The sequence below is a fragment of the Boleophthalmus pectinirostris genome, unplaced genomic scaffold (assembly GCF_026225935.1).
Source record: "Boleophthalmus pectinirostris isolate CB_2022bp ecotype Guang Dong unplaced genomic scaffold, ASM2622593v1 HiC_scaffold_19, whole genome shotgun sequence".
NCBI classification, from domain to species: domain Eukaryota; kingdom Metazoa; phylum Chordata; class Actinopteri; order Gobiiformes; family Gobiidae; genus Boleophthalmus; species Boleophthalmus pectinirostris.
The window spans coordinates 19,596,708-19,620,830 of record NW_026571140.1 but is presented as its reverse complement, the minus strand read 5'-3'; the positions used below and the strand labels follow the sequence as shown (position 1 = coordinate 19,620,830).

The 24,123-nt window shown below is 37.6% G+C and overlaps 1 protein-coding gene across 1 annotated transcript in view; it reads right to left on the bottom strand.

The window, feature by feature from the left end:
* nfatc3a (nuclear factor of activated T cells 3a) overlaps positions 1-24,123 on the bottom strand; it is a 313,699-nt gene that overhangs the window by 176,623 nt on the left and 112,953 nt on the right. The gene's annotated exons all lie outside the window — the stretch shown is intronic.

Below are 24,123 nucleotides of genomic sequence, written 5' to 3'. Positions count from 1 at the left end.
AACATAAAATAGCAAAATTTTCCATCAGCTTCATCATATCCAATCTTTCAGTGTGGGCTTCCTGAACAAAATTTTTAGGTGAGATACAAATTTGTGTAAAGATGTGTCATGAATGAGGCTCATTCGTGCTTCCATCCTATTAAGTGGATTGTGTCAGTTAGGGTCGTGAGTGACTCATATTAATCTTGCTTGTTCATTCAAACAGTACAAAAAACTAAATTTTCAAGGTAATTGAATGATTTAGCTGCCACACAGCTGTATTTTTCCTATTAATGGTAGAGTTGCATATTATAAATTCAAACATCAACTTTGTGAAATACTTGAAGAATTAGAATGATTTGCAATATTGACAAACGAATGCAGCGAATTATCAGGTAGTGAGACAGTGGAGTGTGCTTGAGTGTTGGTGATGGTCGGTGGGTCTGATGGCGCAGATTGGCAGCCTCACTTCTGTCAGTTTGCCCCAAGACAGCTGTGGCTACAATAGCAACTTGCCACCACTGAGTGTGGAGTGAATGAACAATGAACTGTAAAGGGCTTTGGGTATCTTGAAACTGCTATATAAATGCAATGATTAATAAATAAATTAATTAGATAGATAGATAGTTGTTTTGTTAGGAATGTTTCACTATCTGGCATTAAAAATAACTCTGTCTCCACCAGGCCAAGTTGCATGTAATCACCTGTTATTCAATGTATTTTTACGAGTAAAAACACCTGTAATTGAATATATGCAATATAGATATGTTTAATGCCATAATTTGAAGTATTCCTGGCAAAGCAATAATATTTCCATAGATACAAGCAGGTGGCAGACCCTCCACCTGAAAAGTTACACAGTACACCTTTAAGTATTGCCTCATCTAATATAACAAACACAGGCACCCCTCCCTTACACACAGACCACTCCAAACCCTCCTTTCTTTTAGCTCAGCAAGTGTCCTGTTTCTATTTTTAAACACATGCTATAGCGGAGCCTCTGCTGTGTGTGTGGAATATTAAGCAGATCTCCCCGCTCTCTAAAAGACACTTTTAACTGTACTTCATGGACAGTTCATAGATGCTTTGAACAACGTTTTTGTGCCCTCTTCCTCATATGTACTTGTCATAGATACTGAATTGGCCATCACATAAATCTCTGGTTCTGCTTTGTCTCTATATGAGGTGAGGTTGCTGCTAAGGACTACTTTGTAATCCAATGATGACTTGCTGCTGCTGGCTTTTGTGTGTGCTTTACAGAAGGGGGGAAGGAGAGAGAGGCAGCAGGTCTGTCTGTCGCGAGGGAGCTCTGTGTGTCTTGTTCTTGGCTCTCAGAGTGGTGGACAGCTTGAGAATGAATCACAAAGAAAAACAGTTCCCCTATGGTTGGTATGTGGTCACACAACACAATTGAATATAAAAGTAGTAGTTCTGGGCAATATAACAGTGTATCCAGAAATTTTTTCTTGTTTTCATTGATAATGATTTTTTTTTTTTTACATACCATGTCCTATAATACAAATGTATAAAAACACATGCCTTTTTCCTTGTTTTGATTGGGGTTGACATAAGTGTAGAACATACAGCACACCCTTATTTTTATTTTACCATTAAACAAAGATTCTTATTATTCTTTGTTTAATGTTACACCATAACAGCATGTTCCTAGTTTGTGAATTTTGTTCACTGAATAATTTGGTGGATTTGGTATCGGATCCATAGTTGGCCGTTTAATTGGATGACTATTTACAGGTTGATTTTGAACTTCTATTCAAACAAAGTAATCATTTGAAAACCATATGACATTGATTTTCATAACTCAATTGGATCTCTTGTCTAAGAAGTTAACTGTGTTTTAAGGAAATTAGTGACATTTTCCTTACCTACACTGGTATCTGTTAATATTAGGTATTGGCAGATACTTAAAGTTAAAGTCTCAATCATGGTATCAGAACTGAAAAAGATGGATTGGTGTAACCCTAATGGCAATAAAACAGATTCTAATTCTCACTGAATCAAATCGAATCAAATTCCTTAGTATTGAAACACTAGTTTTGATTGATAATGATTTTCATTTTTTAAACATAATAGTATCTGGCATATAATATAAAGCTTCATGAACACACACTTTTAATCAGTACTATACATCCCATACAAATGAACAATTTTCCTACAAAATCTCAGTTCCTCTCCAAACTACATTTTGTTGCTACAGGATTAGCTGAAATAAACCCCAAGATGAGCATAAGTATTTTCATAACCAAATAATATTTTAAGAAATGTGTCAATTTGAATGATGGTCAATAGCATCTTTTGAGGACAATTATTCTGTTAGCCAGTTTTTGCCTGTAGCCTTTTCTCCTTATATGGCTGTTACTGGGAAATAACTGCCTCTTTGTGCAGTGGTGCTTTGCAAAATGTGTTAGTTTTTATGCCAAATGACCTTCATGATACAGAACAGCGACTGACTGGTGTGGGAGGGTGGCTTGTTAATAGGCTCTTTGCCACACACGTTCTATTTTTCCAAAGAATGAATTAACAATTAATTGGAAGGTAACTTTACTATTGTAAGTCCATGATGTATAGAAATAGACATGAATTTGGAACTTTTCCTCCATACATTTTCAACATTTGAACATGACTCACAACTTCCTGTGGGTAAATTGCCTATAAATGTCTCTTGTGTCGTTGTTTAACAAAAAAGAGAACCTTTTTATTTACAGCGGCACTCATCTGTGTTTGCTGATGAGACTGACTATCTTTGTTCCAAACCACACTGTGCTACCTAATTTTCAATCATTTTATTCGTCAGTTTCTCACAAAGCCCCATCTGAATATTAAACAATCTCATCAAAATAATAAATGGATTCTGTGCCCGCTTTATTGACTCTGGAGAGCATCGCACAGACTGGTGCATTTCCAATGTTTCTGTGAAGCTTTTAGTGACATTTTTTAAAACCTAGACTATTTATCTTTTATACTCAAGACATTTAATAAGTACCACAAATGATTAATGCCTTCCCACACAGAAAGCTAATAATAATAATAGTAATATCTTAAGAAGTCAATGAATTGTCTTTTTGTGATGCATTGAACGCTCTGTGTTGTCATAGCCCAGTGACTTTCCACCGCCCTTGGATTTTTGGGAGATAGCTGGGGAGCTCACCATGGCAACAGGATTATTACATCACTGCTCCCCAGTCACTGTCGTCAAGTCGATGTTTGGCCGAGCACTGGCGCAGCTCTCGACACTCAAAATACCTGAACAAATGCCATTACTGAGTGCAAGTATGTGCCATTGTACCTGAAACTTTTTATAGGACATTTATGGAGCCATACGGTTTTATTTGGCTGCTCTCTTGTGGCTAGTGCCTTGGGGAAGGTTAATGGGGCTAGCATGCTGTTAACCCAGTTTGTTCCAGGTTGGGTCCCTGTAGAAACATACCATAAATGACTATATAAAAGCTGCCTAGAGTCATGTGTGAAGAGGACATTTGGATTTATAATTAGCATGATCTCAATTGGTTTAAATCTCATTTCATGCACAATTAGCTTTGAAGGACTTGAGTACACCATTTACATAGTTTAAGATGACAAAAAATAAATTTGTATTGTATCTTTAGTAGGTCTGCATGATTTTGGGGGAAATAAAATGTTTTGCAATCAGATTTGCCATACATGTTCAAAAGTAGGATTCTCCTCAGAGTGCACATGTTAAACAACTCCGCCATTAACATTTGAGAGAAGATTGAAATATGAACTGATGAGCTAATGCCAGCGAATACCATGAATTTCAGAGTATGTTGGTAGAGCTCTAAACTACAGTTTTTGTATGTAGAGACAGGATATTCTGGTGTACCAACTCAAATTACAATTTCATTTCGATTGTGATCTATTGGTGCAGTGCTAATCTGTGGTAATTGTGGTAACTTAAAATACAACCAGGGGAGTTGACAGGGAGGGACAAAGGGGTCTGTTGTCCAGGGCCCCAGGGTCGTAGGGGCACAGAATTAGAACATCTGCCTATTGATTAATATTAGAGGGGGGCCCATGTGAGTTATCTTGCCCCCCCAAAAGAGTACACTGTTCGAATACTATTTATTGTTTTAACACTCATTAAACCTATCAATTTAGAAAATGTTTAATATCACAGTCTTCTTTCTCATCATTATTATGACCAAGCCAAGAATTAAACAAATCCGATAATATTTTCCACCATGGCATGTTGTGTATTTTTGTAGGCAGGACTACAAATCTCCTAATGCCTTGTGTTTGCTGGGAGGGTCAACATGCCCTTGTCGCCTGACAGACCTCACCTCCGTGCAGCTTGTGCTGTGCCTCAGGGTCTCAAGGTCCCATCATCAGAAAACAACAACGAAGAGGCAGAAGGGGCACAGCAGGAGATGATAGAGAGAGACAGGTTAGAAGGGAAATAATGCACCAGACAACCCCCACCTGCCCACTGAGCTGTCCAGTTCACACTGTGCTGAGAAAGGGCAAGATGGCAGTGTCAATGTAATAGAACCACACAGTACTAAAACTGACAATGTAATGATTTAATGCTTTTCCTAACACTCCAATAAGTTGAACAGTTATTATGATTGGAAATGCATATTTAACATTAAGATTCAGTTCACAGTACACCGTCTTGAAGCACTGACATTTGAGTGAAGATTTAAAGGTCCTATATTACACATAATGGATTTATGTGAGATTTAAGCCATGTTTTAATCAAAAAGATATTTAGAGTTGTGTTTTGTTTCATTCACATATGTTTGAGTACTCTTGCATTATCTACATTATCTACAACTATCTATTATCTACATCACCAAGCTCAAAATGATCTGTTCCACACTGTGATGTCATAAAGCGGTAGTTTTCAAGTTAATAGCTATATTTTACCTTTTGCTAACTAGAGTTAGGTAATTCCAGAGTTGAAATCATCCAAATGATTCTAGTGACTGTGTATGGGGTTTAAAAACACAGTAGAGCACTTCCTGTATTACCACATGACATCATAAGGTGCAACAGAGTGTTTTCCTTTTGAGGAAAGAACACAACCTAAATATGCAGGATTTGTGTGAAACAAAAAACAACTCCAGGTTTGTTTTTTAATGAGGACACAACATTTTAACATAGATCAGAATATAGTATAATATAAGTTAAATATGAACTGCCTAATATAAAAATGTTTTTTGTAGTGGGCTAAACTATAGGGCAAATGGAGGATATTACAGAAAGACTGGCTTTGTGATTTGCCACCATGTAACCCATTTCTGTTTTTTCTAGACTCCCAACTGCCCACAGGAATAAGTGTGAGCGTGAATAGATGTCTGCCACTGTTATTTTCCTCAATCAACCTCACACTCAGCCGCAGCGACAGGCTTCAGCCTCCATAAGCTGTAAAGGAAAGACACTGGCAGATGAATCATTAAAATATCAGAATAAAGCGAGTCCTAGTCACTTTTTACCTGTCTTAAATGAGTCATATTATGCAAGATCAAAATTTAAAGCTTTTAACCACATCGTACATTTACATGAATCCCTCAGAGTTGTATTTTGAGTGATTCATACATGTTTGAATAATCTTCATTCTTCTGTTTTGAAGCACCAAATGAAATAGTAAAATGAAATAGTAGAATAATCATTTGAATTTGTTGTGGGCTACAGTGCCGCTGCATAATATAAAAGAATTTGATACATGTGTTGTGATGATTCTTACAGCAAGATTCCATAAAGGAGCAGGTGTACATATACAGTGTTGGGGAGTAACGGATTACATGTACCGCCGTTACGTAATCAGAGTACAAATTATGAGTAACTGTATTCCGTTACAGTTACTGTTTCAATGAGTGGTAATTGGATTACAGTTACTTTGCTGAAATAAGTGGATTACAAGGCGGTATTTTCCTGTTTTCACATTTTGTGCTACCTCGCATTTATTTATTTTTTTATTTCGGTAATCCCACTCATTGCCGGAAACCCAAACAGAACGCGCGCAATAAGAGCGATGTAAACGTCATATTAAAGTTGGCGGTGTCAGTCACACAGTGGAAGCAGCAGTGCATTGGTAAAAACGCATTTGTGTCTTGGAAATTCTTCTCCCGATGTGATATATATATATATATATATATATATATATATATATATATATATATATTATATATATATATATATATATATATATAATAAAAAACAAACAAATATAAAATCGCCTACAACTTAAATGTGAAACAGGAGCTACTGGCACTGGTGAAAACAACCTGCATAGACTCAGAATATCTGCACTACTGTCCTATAGTGACCTGCGACATGAGTGGACGACGCGCACACACAAACACAAACACACAAACACACACCTTCATCATCGTCATCAACCTGAGAACCCGCGGACCACGTCTCCTTCCGTAGTTACTGCGCGGACACCGCCGTCTCGTGCGCCGCGTGTGGACTGTGTTTTCTCGCGTAAACCGCGCTTCCTCCTGTGAGCCTCTAAACCAGAACTAACACCAGGACTAAACCAGGACTAATCCAGGACTAAACCGGGACTAAAGCAGGACTGAACCAGGTTTAAACTAGGACTAAACCACGACTAAACCAGAACTAAAGACCTGGGGCCTCATTTATAAAAACTGCGCAGGAGTTGTCGTAAGTTAGTGCGTACACCTAGTAGCTACGACAAGGCGTGCGCCACGCAAACTCCATATTTAGAAAACCCACCGCACGCACCAAACCACGCAATCTTTGCTTTATAAATCCCACCTGCAACTAAAATTTGCGCACGTAAACCTACGTCACGTCACGCCCTCTCCACACCTCCACCTCACCATAAAAGGAGCATGTAAAGTGACTCGTGAATGAGATTTCCCTAAACATGAGCCGATAATCAGTGGGTTTGACCGAGACACGAGGGACAGAGGGAGAAGGACGCTCCACGCAGCACCACGTGATCACGACAAAGACTTTATTAAAGACTTTATTAAACCTTGTTTAATAAATAAATACAAAACTAAAAGTGACAAAAATGATTCATCTGTTCATTTAATCATATTTTATAATATTTAGACAGCACATCTTTGCAGTAAAGCCCATGTGTTTTTTCGCTGTTTCAAGAGTTTTATCGCTATTTTTTTAAAGTCTGTCTATGATGTGTGTGTGGACTGGCCCTGTATTTATGCATATACACGTAGATACGTGCACGCGCTGATCTGAATGGTCAAATTATGAGCGCGTGCGAGAGATTCAGATGCCCTCCCCTGGAGAGGGAAAGGAGCGCGGGAGGGACACGAGGATACGAGGACACAGATTTAACATGAAACACATCAGATACAGATGTTATTCTGCCAATTAAAGTCCACTCGAAACATCCAAACTGCTGAACCTGTGAGTGTGGGTCTGGGTCGGGACGGGCATTATTCTGTTCTTCATACAGTCAGAGAGCAGCTCTCATGTGCAAGAGTTCCCCATTACACAAAATTGTAGGAAAGATTTTGGTTGGGGTCAGGTTTGGGCAGTAGGCTTCGTGTCGTGCGCAGACTCGGGTCACTCTGCCGCTCAGTGCGTAAAGACTAAAGTAGAAGTGTTAAAGTTGCATTCATTAAATCAAAGCCTGGCTCCTGCTGCATCCAAGGGAAGAGTTTTCTCTCAGGTCGGGTCATTATTTCGTCCTCTGTGTAGGTCAGTCTGTGTTCTATAGGAGTCTGTGGTCGCGGTGTGGACTGTGGGACTCTGCGCTACACCGGGTCTGGGAACGTGGCCGCGATCGTGCACGAGTGTCAAATGTATAATATTGTGGAGAATAATGAGTGGAATAAACAGTCCTTCTCCGTATTTTGGCGAACCAAACACTTAAATGCGCAAGTCCGAAGGTAATTCTTCTATATACGTGGATTTTCTGATCAAACACTTCCTCAAACTCTGTTCACTTCTGCTTCTCTCCATGAGTGTCGCTTTTTCCCCGTGTCTCCAGACTTTGCGTAGAACTTACAGGAGGTCCCGAGTTGGCGTAGAGTTAAGCAAAGAGCCACGCCTTAGTCGAGTTTTATAAATACCGCGGTTGGCGTAGGAAGCGCGCACGCACGGATTTTTGCGTCAGCAAGCTTTATAAATGAGGCCCCTGGTCTAGACCTGGTCTAAAATCAGGAGTTAAACAGGTCTAAAAATCAGGACTAAACCAGGACTAAACCAGGTCTAAACAACATGACACCTAACAGTAGGTTGACATAATTTAAGGTGATCTCATATAAAAAAATATTTCTCTATCAATAATATTTTTTAATATGGTGAAGGAAAAGATGATCTTGTTACTGTCTTTTAACAGACAAAACCTCTTATATTAAGATATCGTGGTCTTTGTTTCTCTACAGCAAACAGTTGCTTATTCATGGAGACTTGGGCTCAGACATTTGAAGACAACAAACAAGAATTTTCAGGATGGTTGCTACATTCATGTCGTTTAAAAAAACATGACAATATCAAGTAATCCAAAGTAATCAGATTACGTTACTCACTTTAAGTAATTTAATGGATTACGTTACAAACTACATTTTGGGGTGTGTAATCTGTAATCTGTAGGGGATTACATTTTAAAAGTAACCTTCCCAACACTGTACATATATGAAAGCATAGTATGTCTCCCTATACAGTATGACAGATAAATATACAGAACCTAAACATTACACACTTTGCCTCGAAGTCTATTCTGTAAAAGCCTGTGTCAGCAGTTTGAACTCATTCATTGGTCTGAGTTCATCTCCAGCCCCCTTGTACCTGAAACTCATCTCTATGGGAAAAAGTGCTTACGGCTAGATTCAAGCCCCGCTTTGTTCCTCATTAGCAAATGTTTATTTATAGATCGAGAAAGACATTTTACTTTTTGCACTGTGCTAACTGAGCCACTACTGCTGATTTGGCGCTTTACGTCATGCTTTTGCCTTATAGAAGATGAACTATATACAAATATTCTTTAACAATATTCACTGTATATTTGGTTATTTGTTGATTCATCATTAATCTTGCATCATCTTGGTTGAAGTTTTTCTTGTGCGTTCTTATGTAATCTATTTTATAGAACCAGGTACAACAAACCTGAGGTGGTCTAATGTTGCTATGACAGTGTTTATAATCTTGGGTAATTTAAACAGCATAAGTGGACTGACTAGTCCTATAGTGCAGCTTCCATCCCTCTAGCACTGAACTCACTAAAGACATTTAGGATGCATCAAAAGTCAATTACACTCAATGGATCAATAGCTCCACCAGTGTGTACAAAGCCTAATAACTATGGCTACTAGTCTTGGAAACCCAATTTTCTCTCAATTATTCTGTGTTTTGTTGAACAGGCTCAACAACATTGTCTGCTGGGCGGTTTATTCTGAGGCATTTGTTGTCTTGACATTTGTTCAATACTGAGGCAGTGGAGTGATGATGGATGTTTAGCCTTCAGTGACTATTACTGACACAACCCTTCAGGCTTCTGTATGTTTGTATGAGGAAGTTATCGCTGCATACATAAACTGTTTAGGTTCTTTGGAATAAGGCCTTGGACTTTAAATGCGATTAATGTGTCAGTCACCCAGCATAATGTGGAGCGTAGAGAGTCTCATTATGCCAGAGGCTGGGCTGCCTGTGTTGCATACAGCTAATCAGGCTGCTGCCATTTAAGGCACCTCCCTCCTCAGTGGTGCAGGGAGAGGGACACTTATTCTGAGGCTCTGGAGAAATTTAATTGAAAGGGATGAAGTACAGAAACATAGAAACGAAGTGTTTCTTCAGTGAGACCCGAGGAAGTAGTGGGGTGTGGCAGGATTTCAACATTTAAAGGTTTATTTATAGCAACAGAACCATGAAATAAACTGTAGTATGCTGCACAAGCTGTGTAAACGTTGCTATCGCACATCCCAACTGCTTTTTTTAGTACCAAAAAATGAAAGGCACTCTCAAGTTTCACCTCTGGTCTGGTTAGAAGTGTTGCAGGTTTCTTTTTGTATTCTTGAGTTTGTTGTCAATTTCTCAAACTGTAAATCTTGGTTTAGTTTCTGTCCTGCATAGCAGTCCCATTTTAAGTTTCTATTTAAGATGAATAATCTCTTGTCTATGATGGAAATATGTATAAAAGTTTGAGAATATTCTCCATGCATAGTTCTGACAAACACCATTGTCAGTCCTGCTGACATTTGCATTAGATGTTTGTCCAATTATGTTGAAAAATGTTGAACAGGGAGTAATTTAACTCAATGTGCTGAGAGAAGTTTGAAATATAATTGCGGTCCCCCCTCTCAGACCACTTTCATTCTCCAGAAGGTGTGGGTTTGAGAGTTTATTGTTTTCTTTGGCTGTGAGCTGGTGTCATGCTTTATTATGTCACATCCTCTGAATCAAATATCGCTGCAAAGTGCCAAGTGAAGGGCTAGTCTCACAACACATGAGTCAGAACACATCTCGTCAGCTAACTCACACTCCAGAGAAACACAGGAAAAGCATTAGAGGAAATCACAAAAATGAAATCTTAAAAAGGATTACATGTCAGTATCTGTATTTTCTTATTCTCACAGTGCAGAATCTGTGACTTTTATGCATTGCTTTTTGTGAGTTCACTTATTGTTATAAGTATCACAAAGCAATTGTCTCTGTCCAAGGTCCTGAAATAAAAAGTCATATCCTATATTGCAATATACAAAACAAAACCTTAAATACATACACGAAAGCAAGCCTGCATTTGCCATGACATTCTGCTTTTTAATTATTATAATGCACAAGCCTGTATTATATCCTTTACAATCCAATCAATTTCATTCAGTCCCTTGGCACAGAGGCAGCCGTCTTGAGCGGGCCAAACGCGAGCCGCTAGTGACAGGAACAATGGCTCAGCTCTGAAAATGCCGACACACACAGAGAGGCAGACAATTAGCTGGAGAGATTTGCTGAGGCCTATGAGGACAACTACACCTTGTTCTCATTCCTGTCACACTGCCTTCGCTCCTCAAAACTTTGCTTCCACTCACATCAGCCTGCCTGTACGAAAAGGGTTTGTTAGAGAAAATAGGTTAAATAGGGGAAAGTGTGCAGCTAAACGATGACAATGTTTGTTTTTTTGTTTGTTTGTTTGTTTTGGTGAAAGACTCTTTTTTTTTTAATTCCCTAAACATTGTAGACCCCAAATCACATGACTTACTTAAAGGAGTACAGGCCAAAGCCCTTTGATTTACAGTAATGATATTTTTCTTCTTCTCATAGTCTCATAGTCAAATATATAATCTTTTCTCGTATTGAGATTTTGATTGGAAATGTAATGTCTTTGCTGTCTTTGTCTTTGTCTTTGAGTCTTTCTCTTCTGGGTTGGACCTATTAAGTGATTTTGGTGGTACTAGACTCGTACTTAATATCATACCATATATGTTTTTGATACTGGTACCTGTACAGTACATTTTTCTGGTCTTTTTTCTGTATCGTTAATCTAGAATAACAAACGAATTATAATGGTCATGAATTGCACTGAATAATATTTCTTGGAGGAAAAACTGAGTTTTCATCATTAATTTGTGCCAACAGTGTCCAGTGACTTTCAATAGTGTTCTTTCAGCACTCACCAGGTATATAAACTTTTTATGCCTGGTTATCAAAATATTATTTTTTCAGTTTTTGGTGCATTTTTTCTATACCCTGTGTATTTTCAGTATCACACTGATAGCTCTAAACAGTACCCAGCCCAATTTCATCTCTGTCAACATCTACCCTTTCACCACCAGAGTGATGCTGCTTTGCTATTGTCTTTATTCAATGTCAAGGCTATGTGTGGGTGTGTAATAAGTACTTATATCCAGGGGTTACATAGATGAGATAAGTATGGCAGCAGCCTGCAGCAGTACTATAATGTACTTGGTGTGCTGTAGAGATCAGGGTCACGACTCAGTGCTTTTAAACCAGTATCGATGCATTTCAAACAATGGCTTTTTGTGCAAATAAAAATAACACACTAGCAACACTGCACTGAACACTTTCTAAACCTGCCACTACATTCTGTTGTTTTAAATCCATCTGTTACTTAGTATGTGTGGAATTTACATTTGTCGGAGAGACATGTTTTAACTTTTTAAATGGTTGTGTTATAGGGAATTATTACAATTACATTTTAAGACAACTCAAATTATTCAATATTAAATTTAGAGATACTATATGGATATTGTCGGCTGGCGCGTCAAGTATTTTACAAAAGTATTTGTAACAGCATTACAATTCAGCTGCTTGTTTAGAAAAAGAAAACTTGTTGTCACAATACATTTGACATACTCACAGTTTTGATGATTAATATATGTGTTTTTCATATTTAGCTTGTAGATAGAATCTTAACAAAGAAAAAGATGTGTCATTGTAGAATTTCACACACTATATATTGTTGATTGCTTGTACCCTAAGATTGGGATATTCTTGTACTCTGAGCTATATATGGTGTTAAATCATGAGGGACCCTATGATTCTCAGCCCTAGAATTAAGTGCATCCTTATGTTATGCCAGTCAGTGTATCCCGGTGGTGGTGGTGCCAGCGCAGCAGACACAGGACCTCCTCCATAATGGCACTGATCACTGACACATTTGACCTGCTGCTGAATATTGCCTCTTTGCACTTTCTACAGGACACTCCACCATCTACTACAGACCAGAGTTCAGTTACAACTCTGTCCTTCATGTGTACAGTATTGTCTCATCTAAATATATACAAAGTAGTATCAGGCCAGAAGTTTTAATGTTTACTTTTTTACCATGAACCAAATGGCACTGAGCTGTGTGATCCATATATTAGTTGCGCACTCGTAGTCAGTCTATTAAATGGTGAGCTATAGCATAGTAATTGGCAGCTTAAGTCCCTGTGGGCATTTACTGCAGTAACTGTACTTTCACATTTAATCATCTAAAACTAATTGTTAAGTTTGATATTGGTGCATTTGCATTGCATATGATTGCATTTGCATTACATATGATATGTCTTAGAAGAAGAAGAACTATAGTGTACAGAGATTATAATTTTGCCTTTTGTCTTTTGTAAACTGCAATACTCTTTAGTCTGAGCAGTCTTCAGCTGTATTCATATGTAGGGTCAGCCAGAGAGCTTGTCTTCTGGTTGGTGGGGACCCTAATATAAAACTGTGTCAGTCTCTCTTTTAACTGACAAGCAGAATCATTATGATATATGGCCTATTTTAATCTTGCTGTGTACATTAGAATAGGTTCCCTCTAATGCACCACAATGCAGGGATCCATGGGCTTTGCCAGTGAACTTTTTTCTCTTCATTAACAATGATAATCAACAGATTCCTTGACTGTTGCTATCAGCCTCTGTATGTGACATTTCTACAACAAAGATGCAGGAGCCAAGCTTGAGCTTAAACTAGAAAGGATCTGCACAAGTGGGTGCTGTTTCTCTGAGTCCCACTGGGCCACTTCAAGCTCTCTAAGATGGCAGTTTGCTGACAGTGAACATCTCTTTAAAGGCCCGCTGTCGGCTCTGCCTGCCGATTTTCATGAGGATGAGGATGGAAAAAACACACAGAGGTGAAGTCAAGCAGCGTGTTTTTGGTTAATTATATACTAAATGTCATAGGAAAGTACATATATTTGAATTCATCTTCCAGAATCTGAACATCTTATATTGTTCAACTTCATAAATGTCCTGTCATTATTTATATTCTCCAATTCACAGAACATGCTTATAATGTTGCTCAAGTAAATACACTTAAAAATCTACTAAATAAATAATCCTGCTCAGAAAATTCAGATATATGACAAAAGTTGCTTTGCTTTGCCAAAATTGTTTCATGTTCCAGACTAAATTTCAAAAGAACCAGGCGACTGTTATTCTTTCCTCGGTAATCGAGCTTGAGCAATTTTAGTAAGAGCTGTGCAGCAATAATGAATCATCACTACAGTATAGCCACTAAAGGAAACTAAAGGCTGTGAACAGAGATTATTATAGTTGGTCTAATGTAGAGTTGAACAATTTGGGAATATATATGGAATTATGATTTTTCTGACAATCATTGTGATTGAATTTAGATTTGGGATTAATGTTTTAATAATAGAATTCTGTTCAAAGTTCACATTGTAAGCGTGTCCAGGAGATTTACCAAAAAAAGTTAATAGGCCTATAAACTGAGAAATAATCATATATTTCAGATTTTGTATGTTTGTAAGCTGTTTTTTTATGAAGAATAAAACAGAAAATGTTTAATCTCGCAGCCCAGATCTAATGAAAGAGCACAGCTTTGGGCTGTCTCTATCCCCTGAAGCCCCCACTAGACCCATGGATTTATTCAGTGTTGGGCTTACTCAGCATTGTGGTGCAGCGTTTGGCTTGATGTTTTCTGATGAGGAGTGTCACTAGTTTTGCTGTAGCAGCGTCCATTATGGCTCTCATTATGCAGGCTTCTGCAGTGGGATGATGCATTCTTGGCCTGGCCACAAAGGCAGAGTGCATAGGAGAGCTGATACATTGTAGAGGTTTTCTAAGGCTAATGCACCAACACTGAATACTGTCAAAAATACTGTATCATGGGAGATATTAGAACATAATGCACTACTGTAAAGTATTTTGCAGTGTTTTTAGAGATGGCAGACCTTTTGCAGATGACTTCTCGGAATACAGTAGACAGTGTCAACAATAACAATAATTTTGTTGACATAATAGCTTTTGATTAGACAAATGAAGAATAGCTAAAGAAAAGGCATGAAATTAGGTGTAAAACATACAAAATCAATATGCAAATCACTGCATGCACAAGGGCCAAGAAATTAACATGGTGACCTAGGAAGGAAAAGCTATAAGAAAAGATGAGGTTCTCAATGGCAATACATTACTGTGCAATCAAAGCATACATATGTTACGCTTAATAAGATTATAGTAAGCCCTGAAGCCTGAACCACACAGGAAAAATCAGCCTTCCCTTTATGTGCAGTAGGTTTTATCAGAACTTTGAAATGAGCTCTGCAATGGAGTGTAAATATGAAGCTACTCCAAATCACACTTCAGTGTGTTACGTCACCCAAACAACTGTGACCTTTTTACAGAGCTGTTGCCATTTCCCTCATCTAGCTTAAACTGACACCATCTTTTATTGATGTGGTGTTTCCCATGCTGATATAAAACCCCATTTAATAATTAATGTGATTCTTAAAGTGACAGCAGGCTGAAAGTGTGGCTGCACTGGCCTGTGCTCATTTGGCCTTAGACTGGGTTATTTTCATCCCCCCCTTTATCATTTTTATTACAGCTATGATGAAAAGCTCCACGCGCCTCTTCCACTATAAGCACTCAGGGCCCTCTGCTGCTGGCTGAATACATTTTTTTTTCCCATTGACAGTGTGCAGTAATCTCATTTACCCCTGTGTGAGTGTGCAACATTGCAGTGTATGTTCCCAGTTCTTATTACAGACACAACATCATATATTTAACACATTACACAGAGGAGCATGTCACTGGCAGCAGGTGCACAAAACAGGTCTGCTACTTACTGCAAGTGTAAACAAGCACTGGATACGACAGAGTTGCACGACTGCATCCAAAATGGTATATGGTATAGTATAGTGTGTGGACCAAAACTTGTGTCTGTACTACACATTTTTCACACCCTATTCTGGGAGGTCTAGTGAAATCAAATACCAATGGTTCATGTAAGAGAACATGACACAATTATGATTCTTGAATCAAACTGATTACACAGCCCATGCAAATTGATGTTTGTCCAAAGCCTTGGGAATTATTTCAACATATTTTTCAGTGATACTTATAAAGAAGCATGGGTTCAGATAATGTGTTGTTGAACCAGAATGTTATGCTTATAGAAATCAGAAATATAACTTAAAGTTATGCAAGTCACTGCACAATATGAAATTATTTGCTGTCACACCCAGTAGAAAGATTAAAAAAAAAAAAAAAGGTTTAATAGAGTTGTATGTTTAATATAGTCTCTAAAATCATATTTAAAAAATACTCTGTTATTTGATGTAATAAGAAGGTACTACTAAGACTGCAAAAGTCTATCTAGCGAACACAGCATTAGCGATTAAGCTTAACTGGCTGGAACACATTTACTGCATTGTGGAAGTACTGCATTGTGGAAGAACTGCATTGCAGCGCCACTTTTTAAAAACATGTCCTCCACTTTAAGAGAAGACACCATGAAAACAAACTTCCAGATACAAGAGGGATGTGAAGAACTGCCTGTAGCACAAGTTGAGGCAAGAGTCCCACACTCCATCATACTACTACTACTACAATACTACAGCAGGTGCTTAGTTCATCTCCTCTGAAACAATAAAGCAGTTAACTGGCTGCAGTGGTGTTCCCTCGGTGGACTGCTTGGGTTAAGTCTCATAAGGTTGTTGAAGAACACTTAAGTTTGGATCGATATGCCTCTGCCTTAGAGCCAAGCTGTATCCCAGTGGAGCCCAGGTCAGCTCACTCAATTCACCAGGCCTCATAAGTATGCAACGCAACACCACATACACACTACAAATGATGGGTCAGCAGCACTCAGACTCTGGCCAGACAATGAGCAAAGTCAGAGTCCATTTCTATCACATCATTGGAGGTTACATGTATACTCAAGACAACCACTAATCCTTATTGACATTCCTAAACACTAATACAAAAAAAAACAATGAACACCTCATCTTTATGCCTTGCAAAGTTGAGAAGCTTTTGTATTTTTCCATGAATGGTTTCTCAATCAGTTTGTATAATGCATTTATTTTTCTCTTGCTGGAACAGATTAAACAAAGTTTATTCATTCATTTTCATCTGTTACAAATCCAGGGTGGATTGACAGACAATGGCTAGTTGGTAAAATGGAAACAGTTTGGTTCATTTAGTCACTTTCTCCTTCTGAATGTACATGAACAGTGAGAGAAAGCAAATCAGGGAGTAACAACCATAGGGTTGATGTAGAGTGCCATAGACTGGTGGTCAGTGCAGTGAAGCATAGGTGCATATAACAGCACTGACCGTGTCACAAATCATTTATTCAGGCTTTTAAAATTAACATTTGGTTAAGACTGCAGTATAAAGACGTACTAAGACCTGAGAGAAAACCAAAATTGTTCCAACTTCTTACATATTCAGTTCAGTTGACTTTACTTAGATAGATAGAGAGAATAATAATAAATGAGCAGATTTATTTATTTACAGACATACATTTACTGATTGGCTTGTAGAAAACCACAACATTTTAAAATAGTATATAAGTAATTGTTTACAACCTCTGCTTGCATACAACATCAACCCCTTAATGCCTGATCGTAGCTAATACTTTTCTCTAGAGTCTAGTGCATCAAAAAACACTAATAACCTTTACACTTGTATATATGTCTTTTGTTTTTAAGTAAGCTTTGGGGACATGATAGGCTACACTTCTATAATCGCAGATGGGGGTCATGCATGATCCAAGCTGAGGCTGTATGGTTGTTGGAGCTGGAGGATTCACAGGTGCACCAGGAACATTTATAACTGAGAACAAAAAAGATTTTCTTTTGCAGCTCTGTGCGCCGGAGCCTCAGTGTGGTGCTATTTTCTGCTGCTAGGCCAGTCAGCAGGTCTGTCCTTAAGATTCATGGAAGATACTGAAGCAGACACACTGGAGAGGAGAGAGCAAGCCCAGTGCACCATGGGAAACAATGAACTAGTGCACAATTGTCAAGTTAAAGCTGAATACTTTTTGGATCCAATGATATTCTCTATGTTTGTAACTACAGTGTATGGATTAGTCCTTTCCCTCCAGAGAACCCCTGGAAGTGCCGTCCGCCTTTTGTTGGCGACAGTACAGAGTGAAGCATGGTGGAATTAGGGGTGTCAAATTATCGCGTTAATTGCGATTAATTAATTACAGTCATATTTAGCGCGTTATGTTTTTTAATTGCGTTAATCTCATTTTTAATCTCTAACTTTAGTGTTTCTGTATGTGAGTTTCTTTATTATAAAACCTGTTTTTATGTGTTGTTGGGACAACAACACACACACAAAACACATTTATACATTTTTTTATTTCGGTAATTCCACTCATTGCCGGAAACCCACACAAAACGCGCGCAGTAACAGCGATGTAAACGTCATGTTCACGTTGGCGGCATCAGTCGCACAATGGACGAGGTCGAAGAGCCAGTAGAACAGAGCAGCAGTGCACAGGTAAAAACACATTCGTGTCTTGGAAATTATTCTCCCGACGTGAAATATAAAAGAAAATAACAAATATAATATCGCCTGAAAACAACCTGCATAGGCTCATGATGTCTGCACTACTGTCCTATAGTGACCTGCCACATGAGGGGACACGCACACAAACACACACAAACACAAACACACACACACAAACACACACAAACACACACCTTCATCATCGTCATTAACCTGAGAACGCGCGGACCACGTTTCCTTCCGTAGACACTGCGCGGACATCGCTGTCCTCCCGTGAGCCGCGTGTGGATCGTGTTTTCTCGCGTACGCGGCGTAAACCGCGCTTCCTCCTGTGCGCCTCTAAACCAGAACTAACACCAAGACTAAAACCAGGACTAAACCAGGACTAAACCAGGTCTAAACCAGAACTAAAACCAGAACTAAAACCAGAACTAAAACCAGGACTAAACCAGGTCTAAACCAGGTCTAAACCAGGACTAAACCAGGACTAACACCAGGACTAACACCAGGACTAAACCAGGTCTAAACCAGGTCTAAACCAGGACTAAACCAGGACTAACACCAGGACTAACACCAGGACTAAACCAGGTCTAAACCAGGACTAAACCAGAACTAACACCAGGACTAAAACCAGGATTAATCCATTCCAGGACTAAACTAGGACTAAAGTAGGTCTAAACCAGGTCTAAACCAGGACTAAAACCAGTGATCTCATATATAAAGCATTTCTCTATCAATAATATTTTTAATATGGTTAAGGAAAGACTGGACTTTTTATTGTCTTTAAGTAGACAAAAGTTATTTATGTTCAGATTGCCTCGTCTTTGCTGCTTTACAACAAACAGTTTCTTATTCATGGAGACTTGGGCTCAACAGCCAAATTGGAGAGATTTGTTAAACAATAAATGACTTTATAAAGTCACTTTTTAAAATCTATATGAGTCTTTTGATCTGCCACAATAATGTAATAATGCATTTAAATGAAAATACCTAAAATTTTCTCAGCAATTTTTAGGTGAGATTAAAATGAGATTAATTAGATTAATTAATTACAGATCATAATTAATTAATCTCTAAATTTTTTTAATCGCATGACAGCACTAGGTGAAATACATAAACAGTAGCATGACGATTTAACTCTACTGTACTTCTTGGATTCACATACTGAGCATTTTCTACTCTTTTCTCTAGGCCAGCATTACTCAAATATGTGTATGTCAAATATAGAGATTTAGATATGCATCATCTGTGCAACATGAAATGTATTCCCTTTTTTATTTCATATATTGTATCATTCATAGTGATTCTGAGTAGTAGTGGCCAAATATGTTTGTAAGTTTCAAAATTTTGAAACAATTATGGACCTTGAGAGTCTTAGTAGTCAACCATGAGTCAAATCCGTGCCTTTATACTATTTCTTTTTAGTTTTCTTTTTTTTTTTTTCTGCTTACTCCAGTGAGTGGTTGCTATTCATGGCTACTTGTTTCTGGGGGTGATATTTAGAGGACTTTTGTGTATATATATATATTTTTTTTATTTTTTATTTTTATTTTTTTTATTAAATAGTCAATTGCTATGGCTGGAGTGCTAGATTTACGTCACTCTCTTGGAGGGCCAAGTCAAAATATTGCTAACAAGGACATATTATACATAGTATTTCTGTAACTGAATGCTGTTTCTTTACATCTGTTTGAGCCTGAACCACACACGTGTAACTGCTTCAGCTTGTAGAGAGATAGCATGTCCACTGTCACATTGGTCTAAATGATTCAAAGACAGGGTGTCCTTCCCCCCTCAGGTGAGCTCTGGCCTTGTTTGACTTCATCATTTCTCACCCTCTCTGTGTGGTTTTACTTACTGTTCTGATCCTCCTCCACTGTCATATATCTGGATCAGACTTTCACTGACTGTGCACTTCTGAATTACTGCCAGTACACTATGTGAACACAGAGTTCATCATAAAGGACAGAGGGAGAAATTATACACTTCAGTGTCCTTTGCAGCAGCCGAAAGAAGAGCTATATCCTGTGTATCACCATGATCACATTTATAGAAGTGTATGCCTGCAGTTCTAGTAGCCGCACATAGGAGAGTCAAATTAATATCTAAAGACACACAGACTAACATTTGACATCTACTTTGGTCAGTGTGGCAGAATACTGCATCCTTTGCATGGCCGTTTCAATGCAATCAGTTTGTTTTTATTTCTTAGTGAATGAATAAGCCTAAACATCCTTCAAAGGAAGCATGGTCAGACTTGATAGACTTGAGTGTCTACAGAGGGGGGCAGATTTTAAAATATTGATAGTATCATGAATTGAAGATAAGCAAATTTTGAAGATTGAGTATATTGTTTAAATTGGAATATGATGGTGGAAAAGGATCAAATAAAAGTGGAAACAAGTTTTAAATGAGACTATAAATTTAAAAATTACTAGGGGTGGGACGAGATAGAATTTTCACTGGAAACAAGAGAGGATCTATGAGAATGAGACGAGATTTTGAAATAATTAACTGGATACTGAAATAATCAGATCAAGCCACAATTTTGGTTACATGATTTTTAATTGTTTATTTTATACATTTAAAACCTTTAAAATAGCTTGACTTGATTTAAAATTCTGGATGATTTTTAATAGTTTATATATATATAGTGTCATGCTGATATAAAGTTATATCAAATTAAGAATGTATATTTTCATATAATATACGCCGCCCTTTCCTCTCCCCTCTCTCCCCTCTCTTCTCCCCTCTCTCTTCCTTCTCACACTGAGGAGGAACACTTCTCTCTCTTCTTTCTTACTTTAAACTAAGTAATGGATGCAGAAGGCCTAAATATCTTTTTATAAATCTTTTTCAAACAATGTTTGGAAAAAAACTGCATGAAAGGGGCCTGCATGAAAGACAGGAATCAGGATAATTAAAAAATATAAATTCAGTTATTCATTTTTGTCACTATTGTCCCCCCACACTAATGTCCATGACCAAGGATTCTGTAAAGATAGTAAATAAAAACCTGCCTCAGACATCCAGAGACAACTTGAGAGTACAGTTTTTGGACTAATTTCCCTAACTGTCTAGAACTAATAGTTATTATAGAACAGACAAATCATGTCAATAATACAGAAAAGACCTTTGAAAAGCTTGACTTGATTTAAAATCCTGGATCCTCTCTATCTGTTTCTAGGACAAAACACAGTAAAATATTTATGATGGTACTCCAGGGTAACTGGTATAGCTGTTTTCTCTCACACTTGTAAAAGCTCAGTACTAGAATGATGTTTAGGGTTAAGATTAGTATTAAGGGATAGGGTTAGTGGTACTAGAGCAGTAATTTATTATCTAGATTTTTATCATTAATTTATAGAACGGGGAAATATTTATTTTATTTGCCCCACGTTAAACTCCATGTAAAACACTTACTAATGTTCGATTTTACAGTTACTAGACCAGAGTAATAAAAGGACATAAATATTTAGAAGGTGAGAAATCTATGATAAATGTGCTACTTCTTAATTTATGGTGTATGCTTACACAGTGCATTGTGTCATTATTAGCTCTGACTGATTATTGAGTATTGAAACCAATTGTGCATTTTTTTATATTTCAGACATATTATATTTCAGACATATTATCTTTGCTGCGCTTAATGGGAAAAATGTAATAGGTTTTGGAGGGGGGAAAATGAATACCAGACTAAAAAAAATTTATTACTTTGTTGCATCAAAGAATTAATCAGTTTCAGTTTTTCACACATTTTTTCACAGTAATGATAATCAATAATGTATCTGCAGCATTCACTCCTAACACTTTATTTAGTCCAGGACTTCTGTCTTGCTGTAGAAATGTCTCACAGCTTCTGCAGATGGCTGAAGCCTCAATATGAATATTTGATAGCACTCGTACATCTCCTTTGAGGCTAGTGAAATATTAAAACTTGTTCTGGTGGCCATTTTGACAGGGTACAGACTCCAAACGCGGACCACATCAAATGCAAAGAAGTGCTGTTATGTGAGTGATGTGATTTGTTTATTCTGGATCTAGACTGTATAAAGGAAATAGAGACAGAGACTTCATATAACAAGAATCCTGATATCCAAAGTGTATTGTGGATTTTATATTGTTCGTCAGTCAAGGTTCACTGACTTTACAGTGAAAAGCCAGTTGCCTGCTTGTACCTATGGGGATGTTATTGCTTTGACTGTAAGGATGTAACATTAACTGAAATATCGTGATATCTTACTGTCAAAGTTCTTACAATAATATCATGGATCATCAAAATATATCGAATCACAAGTCTCTTTGCATAAATTAAGAGTTATGGTGCAGCAATAGCTAAAAAAAAACAGAGGGATTTACATAGACCATGATCCTTTGCTCCTTTTCAGTGTAGACTATAAGAAGAAATAACTGTTGTAAGCACTTTTAAGTCTTAGTTCTTTGGATTAAGTCTTGTTAAGGCATTTCAAGAGGAAATGTAGCATATTAACAGTTTTAGCTGTTTAGCCTCCATAAAATATTGCAATAAATATCGTACCATGAGATGTTTATCATGAAAATATTGTCCTGAGAGATTTGGATTTTGTTACATCCCTAATCGTGAGCTTTGCCGCGATATATTACAATAAATATTGTACGTTGAGGTTCATACCGTGACGATATCATATCATGAGACTTGGATATTGTTACCCCTATTTGCCTGTAATGTTCACAGTTTGGCATTAAACTGATCTAACTAACACCATTAGGCCAAGTTACAGGTCAGATCTATAGACAGGCAACCCTGCTTTCAGTAAAAATATACTTTTGTATTTTGCAGCAATAAAAACACATGTGCTTTAATAGATGCCGGTTTAATGCCATACTGTGTAACATTCCAAGCAAAGCAATTGATCTATCCTTGTAAAGAAGCAGATGGTGCACTCCCAACAGAAATTGATATGATGCAACTTTAATTAGAAATGTAAAGGTCATTTAATATGTGAACTGTGTGGCTAGGTGATGGTGTGTAGAAGAATTTGATAAAGCTTGATAAAGATTATTCTGTTCTTGTCTGAGCAAAGACACAAGTTGTGGCTGAGAGGAAACGGTGAAAATGAATAGATGGTTCTGATGTTAAACACAATTTGTAATCATTTTAATTTGATTATAAGGATGTATATGGCAGATTAAGTGTTTTTGTCAGATACATACATACACAATAGTTAATAGTTAATTAAGAGCTTTTGCCATGGCCCCTTTTTAATCAACTAATCGATCTTTATCTTTTAGTCGACCAAGAATTTCTCCAGATGACCAAGAATTTTTTTTAGGCAACTACAGCCCTACTCCATACCATAAAACTCTATAGAGACAGAATATTTAGTTTGCAGTAGGCTATTCAGTATATTATACCAACATGTTTATTGTGACCATTAAAATTGCATGACAATGACATTAGTTCAGTTGATACATAATTTTGATCTGTGTTTCTTAATAAAGACTTAATTCAATTTCATAAAGCTTCCTCCTAATAGACTCCCACTCAAATAAACTGCCAGACACATCCAGCGCCTTGGTGGATGTCTGTATTAGTTTATGCTTCTGGTTTGATCATATGGCCTACTAATAAGCCTTTGGTCTTTTCCAGCGGGATGCTAAAGGCCAGTACTTGTTCGACCTCATCTGCCATCACCTGAACCTGCTGGAGAAGGACTACTTCGGCATCAGATATGTGGACCCAGACAAGCAGCGAGTGCGTATCATTTTAATCTCAATTTCTTTACAGTTTACTTTAGTTACTCCCCTCCACTGTGACTCATGTTCTGTTCTTTTCATTTTTCTCTCCAACATTTTACTAATTGCTTCACAACATTCAGGCTGCTACTACTGTTCGTATTCGGTGCTCTTCCCTACTGAGGATTCAAGGATTTCACAGCTCATCCAAATAGGTGCTCATTGTAACGTAACATCTGCTAATTAG